We start from the raw sequence: 12,751 nt of genomic DNA on the forward strand, positions 1-12,751 counted from the left end.
TTGGAATTTACCATTCCTGGTAGCAAAATCATTTGCTCATAACTGTTCTAGTCGTGCGCAACCACACTTTTCTAATGAAGATTCCTTGCTGAATGTTCTAGCTTTGACCTCATTTCAAAGTTGCTTTAATTTTAAAGCCTGACTCAAGATCTTCAATTATTATATCTTAAAAATCTTAAATGTTTTCTGTTTCTGTTATTAACTATCCTAGGTTAGGGATATTTAAAATAACAGCTGATAATATGGTTTTAAAAAATTGTAAGAATGATTGCTAATGTCTGGCTCTCACTTTAAGAGGACATGGGAGCCTTTGGAAGACGTCTTGCCTGTCTACCTAGGGCTGGCCCCCAGGTCCCGATCTGAGAGTCTGGGCTGGCTGACGGCTGGGTGGCTTTCACAGAAGCCGGCCTGTCTTCTGGTTCCATTTTTCTCTCCACCCCAGTATCTTGGGTTACTCTGGAAAGCTATGCGATGCCCATGTGCACACCCAGTTAAAGGGCATTCGAGTCTTTGCCCGTGGAAATTTCATAAATGGAATGTGTAATGAGCCATGCATGGCTTATCGCTAAGGAATCCGGGGGAATCTAAAACTTGGATGACAGGGTCTCTTATGGGTCTTTTCTTCTCGTACCTCTTGACACAGCACGACTATCTTGAAGTCAGCCAGCGGCCAGCAGAGGCGGTCTTTCCATCTGTTTCAGAAAACCCCGTGGCTTGTGCAACCTGGGAAACTTGCCCACAGCCATCCCACGTGGTCAGTCAGCTCTCTGGCTCCATTATCTACTGTCTCTTCCCAGATGTGACTGCCTGTTTAGGAGCAGGCAAAGTTATGCGGACCCAGGGGAGAAGCAGACACTCACCTAATGCACAGTCCTGCTGAGAATTTACCCAAACCCAAGGAGGTGGAAATGGAGCAGAGCTTGGGTCCTTTCCAAGACTGTTAACTGAAGATTTCTGTGGTGACATCACATAGAATTTTGACTAGCATTCGCCAAGAATGAACTGAAAGCAGGATCTGTCTCACTATACACTGAGAACTGTAGAATATGCAAGGCACATGGAACTTATTTTCTTATGTATAAAAGCTTGTATATACTCCTTATACATCTGTCCTAATGCTTTCCAAACAGTCCTCACTCTAAGCCTCACCAAGACCCAGATGGGGAAACAAAGGCACAGAGGGGTGAGTCACTTGACCAAGTCACAGCGCGGGAAAGGGACAGAGTTTTTGTGTCAAATCCAGGAAGTTCACCTCTTGGCTATAGTGCTTCTGATTCACCAGTGATTCCCACACGGTGGTCCCTGGACCAGCGGCATCAAAATCACCCAGGAACTTGATAGAGATGAAAAGTCACTGGCCTCAACCCAGACTTACTGAATCAGAAACTCTGGGGAATGGGGCCCAGAAATATTTGTTTGAACAAGCTTGCCAGGTGATTCTCATGCACACTACAGTTTGAGGAATATTGAACTAGGCCTTTGGAATGAGGTTTTTCTTTACTGAGTGTTTTAGGGGAATTCTTGGGCAAATATCAGAAGAGATTCACTAGAGTCCTTTCTGGGTACAAGTTAATAAATAGGTTTCCTTTCTGAGGTACTGCATGCAGTAGTCAGAACTGTAACGAAGTATATTTATGAACATATTAATAAAAAATGTGTTTACTCTGTGAAAATAATATTCCCCTTAGAAAGGCGTTCATATGAACTTCGTGATTGATCTAATAGGGTACAGTCGGGAAGGGTCAAGAGTCACCCCACGCCTTGTATCTCAGGTCAGCCCACCTCTTTCCATCTCTGCTCCCATCCTGGCCCCAACTACGCTCATCTCTCACTCAGAAATCTACAGTGGCTTCCTAACTCGACACCCCTTCTATTCTGAAACTCCTTCAAGCTGTTCTTCACATTGAGGCCAGAGTGATTTTTCTGCAAATCTGAGCTTAAGTAAAGCCCTTAAAGAATTACTGTTGTTCACAGGATACAGAACAAAATGCCTAACAAGGCCCCTGAGTCCGTGGGGCATGGTTTGCCCATTCCTTTACCCCAAGAGACATAGAATGCAATTCTCCGTTTCACTGCTTGCTCCAGTCACCCAAGCAATCTTTTATTTTCTCAAAAACACAAAGCCTTATATGCCTCAGCTACTTTCACATGTTTGTCCCTCTTCTTTAAATGCTTTTCCCCTCATTTCACTGTTTAACATATATACCCTTCAAACTTCAGTTCAAACCTCGCTTCAAGAAAACCTTTATGTTTTCACCAGAGAGCTTACAGCGTTTGGCATCCCATCAAATATCATCAGGCATGCAAGGAAGGAAAAAAAGCCCCATAATGAAGAGAAAAATCAACGAATTGAAACGGTCCCAGAATGGGCACAGGTGTCAGAACTAGCACACAAGGACGCTAAAACATTGTTATAACTGTATTCCAGAAGTTCAAAAAGTTAACTAGACACATAAAAGTTTTTTTTTTTTTACTTTAAGTTCTAGGGTACATGTGCACAAGGTGCAAGTTTGTTACATATGTATACGTGTGCCATGTTGGTGTGCTGCACCCATTAACTTGTCATTTACATTAGGTATATCTCCTAATGCTATCCCTCCCCCCTCCCCACACCTCAGCCCCAGGACAGGCCCCAGTGTGTGATGCTCCCCTTCCTGTGTCCAAGTGTTCTCATTGTTCAGTTGCCACCTATGAGTGAGAACATGCAGTGTTTGGTTTTCTATGCTTGCGATAGTTTGCTGAGAATGATGGTTTCCAGCTTCAACCATGTCCCTACAAAGGACACGAACTCATCCTTTTTTATGGCTGTGTAGTATTCCATGGTGTATATGTGCCACATTTTCTTAATCCAGTCTATCATTGATGGGCATTTGGGTTGGTTCCAAGTCTTTGCTACTGTGCATAGTGCCACAATAAACGTAAGTGTGTATGTGTCTTTATAGCAGCATGATTTATAATCCTTTGGGTATATCCCCAGTAATGGGATGGCTGGGTCAAATGGTATTTCTAGTTGTAGCTCCTTGAGGAATCACCACACTGTCTTCCACATGGTTGAACTAGTTTACAGTCCCACCAACAGTATAAAAGTGTTCCTGTTTCTCCACATCCTCTCCAGCACCTGTTGTTTCCTGACTTTTTAATGATCGCCATTCTAACTGATGTGAGCTGGTATCTCATTGTGGTTTTGGTTTGCATTTCTGTGATGGCCAGTGATGATGAGCATTTTATGAAGATATTTTTTTTAAAAAACACCCAAATTGATGGGGTGTGGTGGCTCACACTTGTAATCCCAGAACGTTGGGAGGCCAAGACAAGAGGATCACTTTAGCCCAGGAGTTTGAGGCTGCAATAAGCTATGATAGCTCCACTGTACTCCAGCCTGAGGGACACAGTGAGATCCTGTCTCTTAAAAAAAGATTTAAAAAAAAAGATCCAAACTGAACTTTTAGTGAACTTGAAGACATAACAATAGAAACTATTCAAAATGAAAAAGACAAAAAGAATTTAAAAGAAAAACACAAAAATAGCAACAGTGAGTGGCAGGACAGTTTTATGTGACACTCATATCTCGTGTGCAAAGGGCTCCTTAAGCATATTTGATCTGTGGCTTTATCATTTTATCAAATTTGGAGATTTTTCAGTCATTATTTCTTCAAATATTTTTTCTGCCCTTCCCACAACCTCTCTCCTTTAGGGACTCTAGTTACACATATATTATAAGAAATATTGAAAGAAGTCTTCTAGGCAGAAGGAAAGTGAAATGAAAACCAGATGAAAATGAATAAACTGTACCAGAAATGATAACTAGTAAATACATTGGTAAATATATATACTTTAGTATTTAAATCTTTTGAAAATATGATTGTTTAATCAAGAGTAATACCAACGTACTATCGAATTCATAACATACATATAAGTGAATGTATGACAACAAAACCATAAAGACTATATAAGTGGAAAAGGGCAAATAGAAGTATATTATTTAAGCTTCTTATACTGTCAGTGAACCTGTATAATATGACTTGAAGATAGACTATGTCAAGTTAAAGATTTTAAACCCTACACCAACTATTAAAAGAACAAAACAAGGAGTTACAGCTAAAATCCAACAAAGAAGATAAAATGGAATCATAAAAAATTTCAATTAATTTTTAAAAAGGCAAAAATAGAGGAAAAGGGTAACACTGAATAATGTTACAAATAGAAGGCAAGTAGCAGGAGGAGATACTTAGACCTAACCACAGCAATAATCATATTAAGTATAAATGGTTTAAATGCCACAATAAAAAGTCAGAGATTGTCATATTGAATCAAAAAAAGACCTAATAAACACAAGAAATTCTCTTTAAATATAAATAGACAAACTGATTAAAACTAAAATGTTCAACAATGATACACTGTGCTAACCCTTCTCAAAAAAAGACTGGATGGCCAGGGGCAGTGGCTCACACCTGTAATCCCAGCAATTTGGGAGGCCAAGGCAGGCGGACGACTTGAGGTCAGGAGTTCAAGATCAGACTGGCCAACGTGGTGAAACCCCGTCTCTACTAAAAATACAAATATTAGTCAGGCATGGTGGTGGTGCCTGTGATCCCAGCTACTTGGGAGGCTGAGGCAGGAGAATCACTTAAACCTGGGAGGCAGAGGCTGCAGTGAGACAAGATAACGCCACTGCACCCCAGCCTGGGTAACAGAGGGAGACTGTCTCAAAACAAAACAAAACAAAAGACTGAAGTGGCTATATTAATATCAGACAAAGTTGGTTTCAGAATAAAGAATATTTCCAGTGATAAAGAAGGAATTGGAAATGACTTTATGCACTCTTGTATTATTTGAAAAAAAATCAAATAATACAACATGTAGCCTATATATGTATATTTGAACATGTACCTATTTAGTAATTTAAACGTTCAATACACTTTTCTTTAGGCTACTCCCTATACCTAGCACTATGTAGGTATTTAAACAAAAAAAAAAAGGATAAAGAAGTTGGACACGGCCCCAGACCCAGGGGAGCAAAATCTGTTAAGGAGACAAGACGCTAACTTTGTTTTTTAAGCTAATAAAAGATGTGTCAGATGTTAATTGAAAAATGGGAGTTCAGAGAAAAGAATATTTCTGGCATCAGAGCAATTAGGGAAAGTTTCTAGAAGAGAGCTAAGCCCCAAGAGTATGCACAGATAAAGAGAAAGAGGGAAGAAGAAAAGCATTTTATAATAATTGGAAAATGTTTAATTTATGTGGCTGGATGGGATTTTACTTTGCTTTATTCCTCCTACTTGAGCAGAGAGACCATTTTGGTCTCATTGCTTCCAGGCTTTATGGCTTTTGTGGAGAGTAGTTTGGGTGGATGCAGGGGAACTGCTCTGGTGAACGGGCCATGGCTGTGCAGGCGTTCCAGCAAACTACAGAGAAACAGCAAGGCCCTGGCCGCGTGGAAGCCTGCCTGTCTTGGCATCCGTGGAAAGATTGGTGTGTCTTAATGTGGGGCATAAAACAACACATTTTTTTACACCTCATCCCAGGACAATGACTAAGACCAAGACCAAGGTATTACCTCTGTACAGAGATGACGAAGATCAACTGGGCACCAACCACCACCTTGAGAGTGGGTCACCACACAAGCCCCACAAATTTCACCCGTCTCCAGGGTGAGGGGGCCCTAAAAGAGATGGAATTACCCTGCTCCACCAGCTCAGAGGAATGAGGCCTGATGTAGATATGAAGCTGAATTACAGGTGATTTTTTAAAAACCTACACATCTGAGTGTTAGGGCTGAGATTTGTGTTCATAACACATATCAACAGCTCAATCATTAGAATCATTTTCTGATAATAAGATGATTACTCTTTCTTCTTTCTTGGGTACACTGAAGGAGGTCAGTTTGGAGAACCACAGTGTAGACACTTACTCTCTTTCCTTTCTGTTTCAGATAAACTCAGAGCAGGAAGACAGCAAAGAATAGCAGTGAAAAGCATAGTGCTTAATCCAACTGCCCTTACTCACTGCTGAGACCTGGAAATGATGTTCATCAGATACAAAACAGGAGCGATGATAACTCATTATGTTTGTGTGATGATAAACAGAGAAAATACATTGAAGAGCTTATATGAGTGGCAGACATGGGACATGCTTCCCAGTGGCTGGCCAGCCTGTCGTCTTCTCCATGATGTGTCCAGAGAAAAGCTCTGCACATTACCCTCTCAATGAATGATGATGGCACCAGTGAAATCAGGGGAGGCAGGAAATCATGTTAGTTTGGTTTTTAATGCAAGAAGTTACAGAATACAGAGTCCTCAAAACTAAGAATGTGCTAGTTGTATAACAGGGTCCTTCTTGGGACTCAGCCAGGATTCAAACTGTAAAGGAAAATCGGGTGAGCAGGTGGGGTAGTCAAGTGATTCTATTTGCATGAATAAATTTGTGAGATGATACCTTCTTGTCCAGGAACATTGAGCAGTGCTCATGCTGGGTGGATTGTCATTTGGAAACCCTGGGAGATGACATGCCTAACATCAGCTTTCTCGCAGGTGACAGCTGCACCCTCTAACGGCTTCTCAAGTGACAGAGCTCAATAAGTGTAGAAGGGAAAAGTATGAGGATGATCCACGAGCACAGGGTGGACAGCCTCTGTGGTGGGCAGTGCATTAGCAAGGGAGAGACATTCTGTATCGTGCAGGTATGTGCAAGAACCAAAGAAAATAACTGTCATGAGAATTCTGACCTCATTAATACCCACAGACTAGAGACACCAGGAATCTGAGCTTGCAAAAGCATAAGGGAGCATAAGGGCTGTGTTCTCTGGCCCTTGGGGCACAGCATTTCACCACACTTTGTATTAATTTAACCTTGATGCAGATCGAAGAGCCCCAGTGATTTCCCAATAAAATGCTCCAGTTGCATAAAATTGCTTGACCTTCAGTAGATGCTCATTCTCTATGGTCCACATCTACTGCAGGCTCACATTCTGGCCAGGGAGAATCTTCCGCGTGATTGAAGCAAGAGGTCCCACATGATTTGCTTTTTGCCTGGCATGGAGGCACTGTTTGCCCTGGTGACAAAGGACACATAGCCTTGTCTTTCCTCTGGAGGCCATTGGATTCATACTCCATCCTGAGATAACTTTGTATTAATCAAGACCTCCTAACATATCTCTTTTTTGAAAATGACAAGCATGCTGTGATGAGGTTCTCAAGGTCTGGTCACAGGTTTCTCTCAGCACACACGGGGACATGGCAGTGCTCAGCACTGCTTTCTTCTGTCTGGCTCGGGTGCTGTGTTGAGACAGGCACAGCGGCCAAGTGAGTATATCTCTTGCAGTCCTGTAGCCTTACCCCTTTTCTTCTCTGTCTGTCCCATATCCTTCTCTTTCTTTCCCCTCATCTCCATTCTTTTCTTTCGTTCCTGTCACTGTTTTCTTCTTTGCTTTTGTCCTGTTTCCTGCTTTCAAAACACATTTATAAAGAGAGCATCCTCTGAGCCAAAAGTAACAAAACTGTTTCACATTCTTTATCTGGTGGCAGGCTGCCGTCTAAAGGGCATTGTAAACACTTCACAGACCTTCCCTCCCTGAGGGAACTGCCTGATTCTCCGTTATAGAATGTCATTAGCTCTAATGAGTGCTGGAAAATAGCAACTAACATAAATTATAAAATATTAAAAATTATTGACACCAATAAACTGTTTTGTATTTGCAACATGAATGAATTGGGCTATCATCTTATAATTTTCAAGGACACAAAAAGCAAAAATAGCATACCTGATTAAATGATATTTTCCAATAATTTCTTAATTTAGAATAGTCAAGTAGGCAGGCAGTTTCCCAGCCTCCATTGCAGTTAGGTTGAGATCATGTGACTGAGTTCCAGCTGATGGAAAATAGGTGAAAATTGCACACTTCCAGATGTGGGATTTTTGTTTGTTTGGTTGGTTTTTTGGTGTGTTTTTTTTTTTTTGGTTTTGAGTTTTTTTTGTTTTTTGTTTGTTCGTTTGTTTGTTTTTGACAGTCTTGCTCTGTTGCCTAGGCTGGAGGCTGGAGGGCAGTGGCATGATCTCAGCTCACTACAACCTCCACCTCCCGGGTTCAAACAATTCTCCTGCCTCAGCAACCCAAGTAGCTAAGACTGCAGGGGCACGCCACCACGCCTGGCTAATTTTTGTATTTTTAGTAGAGATGGGGTTTCACTGTGTTGGCCAGCTGCTCTCGAACTCCTGACCTCAGGTGATCTGCCTGCCTCTGCTTCCTAAAGTGCTGGGATTATAGGCATGAGCCACTACGCCCAGCCCAAGGGTGATCTTTAAAAACATCTCTCACAGGCTCTTTTTACTCCATGGTACAATATGTAGGAGGATTGCCTAATCCATAATGCATTGTGTGCCAAACAATATATAATTTTAAATTGTGTTAATATCCTGAGATTTCAGGGTTTGTTGTTTGCAAAACAGTATAACTTATCCTGACTCATACAACAGAAAATTATAAGTTAAGCATCTACTAAAGCTAATAAAAGTCTTAGAATAAAACAAAGAAATAAATCTTCATAATCTTGGATTTGGCACTGGATTCTTAGATATGACACTAAAAAGCAACAGCAGCAAAAGAAAAAAGTAGATAAATCAGACTTCATCTAATTTTTGTGTATCAAGGCTTATTATCAAGAAAGTGAAAAGACAACCTACAGACTGGGAGAAAATATGTTCAAATCAGATAATAAGATTTTAATATCTAGATTTCATTTACATTTGTTTTGTTCTTTCTTGCTATTTACTGATTGAAGAAATTGGATCTTTGAGGCCCAGCTGGGACTTGGGAATATAGAAAGAAATCCTTCAACTCAACAACAAAAAGAGAAACAACCCAATCAAAGAATTGTCAAAGGACTTGAATAGTCAACACTCCAAAGAAGATATATAAATGGGCAGTAAGCAGCTGAAGAGATGCTCAACATCACTAATGATTAGGAAAATGAAAATCAAAACCACAATGAGCTATCACTTCATACAGGTTAGGATGACTAAGGAAAAAAAAAATCACAAGTGTTGTCAAGAATGTGGAGAAATCAGAATGCTAGGATATTGTGGGTGGGAATGTAAGATGGTGCCACACTATGGAAAACAGTTTGGTGGTTCTTCAAAAAGCTAAACAGAATTACCATATAACTCAGCAATTCTACACCTAGGTATATACCCAAAAAATCTGAAAACAAGGACTCAAAGAGATACTTCTATGCCAGTGCTCATTGCAGCACTATTTATGACAGCCAAAAGGGGCAAACAAGCCAGGTGCCCATCAACAGATGAGTGGATAAATGAAGTGTTGTTTATGCCTACAGTGGGATATTTATTACTCGGCCATAAAAAGGAATGAAGCTCTGACACATGCAACAACGTGGATGAGGCTTGAAAACATTATGCTAAGTGAAATCAGCCAGACACAAAAGAACAAATACTGTAGATTCCACTTATATGAAATGTTCAGAATAGGACAATTCCTGAAAACAAAAAGTTAAGTTAAAGGTTGCTAGGGGCTGGGGGGAGGGGGAATAGAAAATTCTTACTTAATGAGTAGAGTTTCTGTTTGGGATGATGAAACAATCATAAATAAATAGTGGTGATGGTGCACAAGATTATGCAAGTAATTAATGGCACTAATTGTATACTTAAAATGGCTTAAATGGCAAATCATATACAGTATTACATATAGAGAGAGAAAGAGAGAGAGAGAGAGATTACTGCTCTAAAAAATGGGGAGGAAGTCTATCACTTAAATTTAAATTTGAAGTCACAGTTTGGATTCATTATGTATTTAATCTTTATATTTTATTTTTCTATTTCCTAGCTCTGACTACTGAAAAGGCCAAATAACAAAAATCAACACAACAGCAATAACTTAAGTTGTCTCTAAGTACCTTTTCCCCAGGAAAAAAAAAAAACTAAGAACCCTTAAAGAAAGGTGCATTTCAAGATCTGAGCAGGAAATATATAGGACAATCCTGGAATATCTTGTTATAGAAAGAGAAAAGCCTCTTATGAGGTCCACTAGAACCATGCCAAATGAGTTCAGGAGGCACCTTGTTAATCTCCCATTTACCAAGGATGGGACCATTTGAACATCAATAAAAATAACTGCAACAATTTGAAGTACATAAAATATGTTTATTCCCATGAGTCCATAATAATACTTAAAAAAAAAACTTCTTTGCCACACTTAAAGGATGCTAAGAAGCCAACTCATTATTTTGAAAACTAGAGAATAAAAAAGAATCAAACATTTTAATCCTGCTTTTCCTATACAAATGAGATGTCAAAATAACAAAAAATTTGTGAGGAAACTTTCTCTTCATAGAATTATTCCAGCTTTAAAAATGAAGATGAAAATGAAGAAAAGGAGAAGGAGAACGTGGAGGAGGAGAAGGAGAAGAAGGGGGAGAGGGAAGGGGAGAAGGAGAAGAGGAAGAGGAACAAGAAGAAGAGGAAGAGGAACAAGAAGAAGAAGAAGAAGAGGAGGGGGAGGCAGAGGAGGAGGAGAGGAGGAGGAAAAGGAAGAAGAAGATGAAGAAGAAATATTGATAGGACAGACACAAACAAATGGCTGAATGGTGGCACCATTTCCTGAGGTGGGGCACACTAAGGCGAGAAGCAAGGCAGAGAGAAGGCATGAGTTCTGTTAAGGATTACATTCACCTGCTTCAGTTGTCGTTACAAAGGACCACAGATGGGCTGTTGGGGGAGTTGCTGAAACAGCAGAAATCTATTGTCTCACAGTCTTGAAGGCTGGATGTCCAAGATCAAGGTGTTGGCAGGGTTGGTTTCTCTAAGGCCTCTCTCCTTGGCTTGCAGATCACTGTCTTCTCCCTGTATACTCACATGGTCATCCCTCTGTGTGTGTCTGTGTCCTCATCTCCTCTGCCTATAACACACCAGTCAGGTTGGATTAGAGTCCACTGGAAGGATCTCATTTTACCTTAATCACCTCTTTAAAGACCCTGTCTCCAAATACATCACATTCTGAATTACTGAGGGTTAGGACTTCAAAATATGATTTGTTGTTGTTGTTGTTGGGGGGGGATGCACTTCAGCCCACAACAAGGACATGCTTCCTTTAAGATCCAAATGAAAATGTTTATCAGGCCATTGTACCATGAAGCCTAGAGCACAGAAGAGAGGACTGCGCTGGGAGTGGACAGACAGTCTGAGAGGGAAACTAATTGAGAGGTGCAGGTGGCTGTAGGAAACCCCAACCCAGGACAAGCTGGGTTGGGGGTGGTGAGTCAGAACACTCAGATCATCATGCCTGCTCAATACCATTCTCCAGCAACAGGAAGGAGGGCTCCTCAGAGAAATATCTGGTCCCAGGTCTGGTGCAGGGAACACATAAGATGAGCCTGGAGGGTCACACAGCCCTGGAAATTAAGGAAGTGTTAGAAGAGGATGGAGACACAGCAAGAGGACCCAGGAGCCAGCTGAAAAAGGCATCCACTGGTCAAATTTGGAATAATTTGAACTAAATAGTGATAATGAGGGATTATAACCTATATCATAGACAAGGAATCCATGTACCCACACAGATATGAGCAAATAAATATGGGAGAAGGGCCAGCTCTTCCTTGCAGGGGAATGCCAACTCATATATGCAAAAGAAATGACAGAATTAGAAAACCACTTGGCACCCACAACTGTAATGACTGTTTTAGGCAAAAATCATCAAAAGATGCTAAAATCAACCAGCAAATGTGTGATAAGAAGCAGGATATTTGCATAGTCTCAAAGTATCACCTCCCAAGATTCTCATTAATAACAAAGGGGAAAATAGGAACTTAGCAGTGAAGAAACCTGTGGCACTGTGTTCACCAAGTAACTGTCGCTACCATCACCAGCGATGGGGCAAATTGCTACCACGTTCCTCCTGATCTGACACAGCACAACTTCTGTTGTATCTCTGCCAAAAATGCATGAACTGTATGCCCATGCATGCATCACAAACACACACTGCACACGCACGTGCACACACACACGTACACACACACATGTTCTGCAGAAACATCAGGCAAACCCATTTGGAGGAATATTCAACAAAATAATGAACACCACTCTTCACAAACATCAAAGCCACGGAAGATTAAAAAAAGACTAAAGAACTATTCCAGATTAAAGGATACCAAGGAGACCGGACAACGAAAAGCAATGTGGGATGCTGGATCAGAAAAATAACAATAGTGCGACACCTAGAAATACTGGAATAAGGTCTGTAGATTAGACAATAGAATGGTATTGATGTTAATCTCCTGCTTTGATAGTTGCACTATAGTTATAAAAGAGAATACCCCTGGGTTTTGGATATGCACAGTTAAGTGTTCCAATAAGAAAACCACATGTCTGCAATTTATTCTTTTTTTTTTTTTTAATTTATTTATTATTATTATACTTTAAGTTGTAGGGTACATGTGCATAACGTGCAGGTTTGTTACATATGTATACTTGTGCCATGTTGGTGTGCTGCACCCATCAACTCGTCATTTACATCAGGTATAACTCCCAATGCAATCCCTCCCCCCTCCCCCCTCCCCATGATAGGCCCCTGTGTGTGATGTTCCCCTTCCTGAGTCCAAGTGATCTCATTGTTCAGTTCCCACCTATGAGTGAGAACATGCGGTGTTTGGTTTTCTGTTCTTGTGATAGTTTGCTAAGAATGATGGTTTCCAGCTGCATCCATGTCCCTACAAAGGACACAAACTCATCCTTTTTGATGGCT

At 40.7% G+C, this 12,751-nt stretch overlaps 1 non-coding gene across 1 annotated transcript in view; it reads left to right on the forward strand.

Annotated features, from left to right (window-relative positions):
- The first annotated feature begins 982 nt into the window (after window positions 1-982).
- The window catches only part of LOC105498978 (uncharacterized), a 31,390-nt gene continuing 19,621 nt past the window's right edge, over window positions 983-12,751 (forward strand). Inside the window, exons 1-2 of the transcript XR_003013457.2 lie at window positions 983-1,183; window positions 5,933-6,679. This is a non-coding gene — a transcript (uncharacterized protein). The remainder of the gene's footprint in view (window positions 1,184-5,932; window positions 6,680-12,751) is intronic.

The sequence above is a fragment of the Macaca nemestrina genome, chromosome 14 (assembly GCF_043159975.1).
Source record: "Macaca nemestrina isolate mMacNem1 chromosome 14, mMacNem.hap1, whole genome shotgun sequence".
Taxonomy (NCBI): Eukaryota; Metazoa; Chordata; class Mammalia; order Primates; family Cercopithecidae; genus Macaca; species Macaca nemestrina.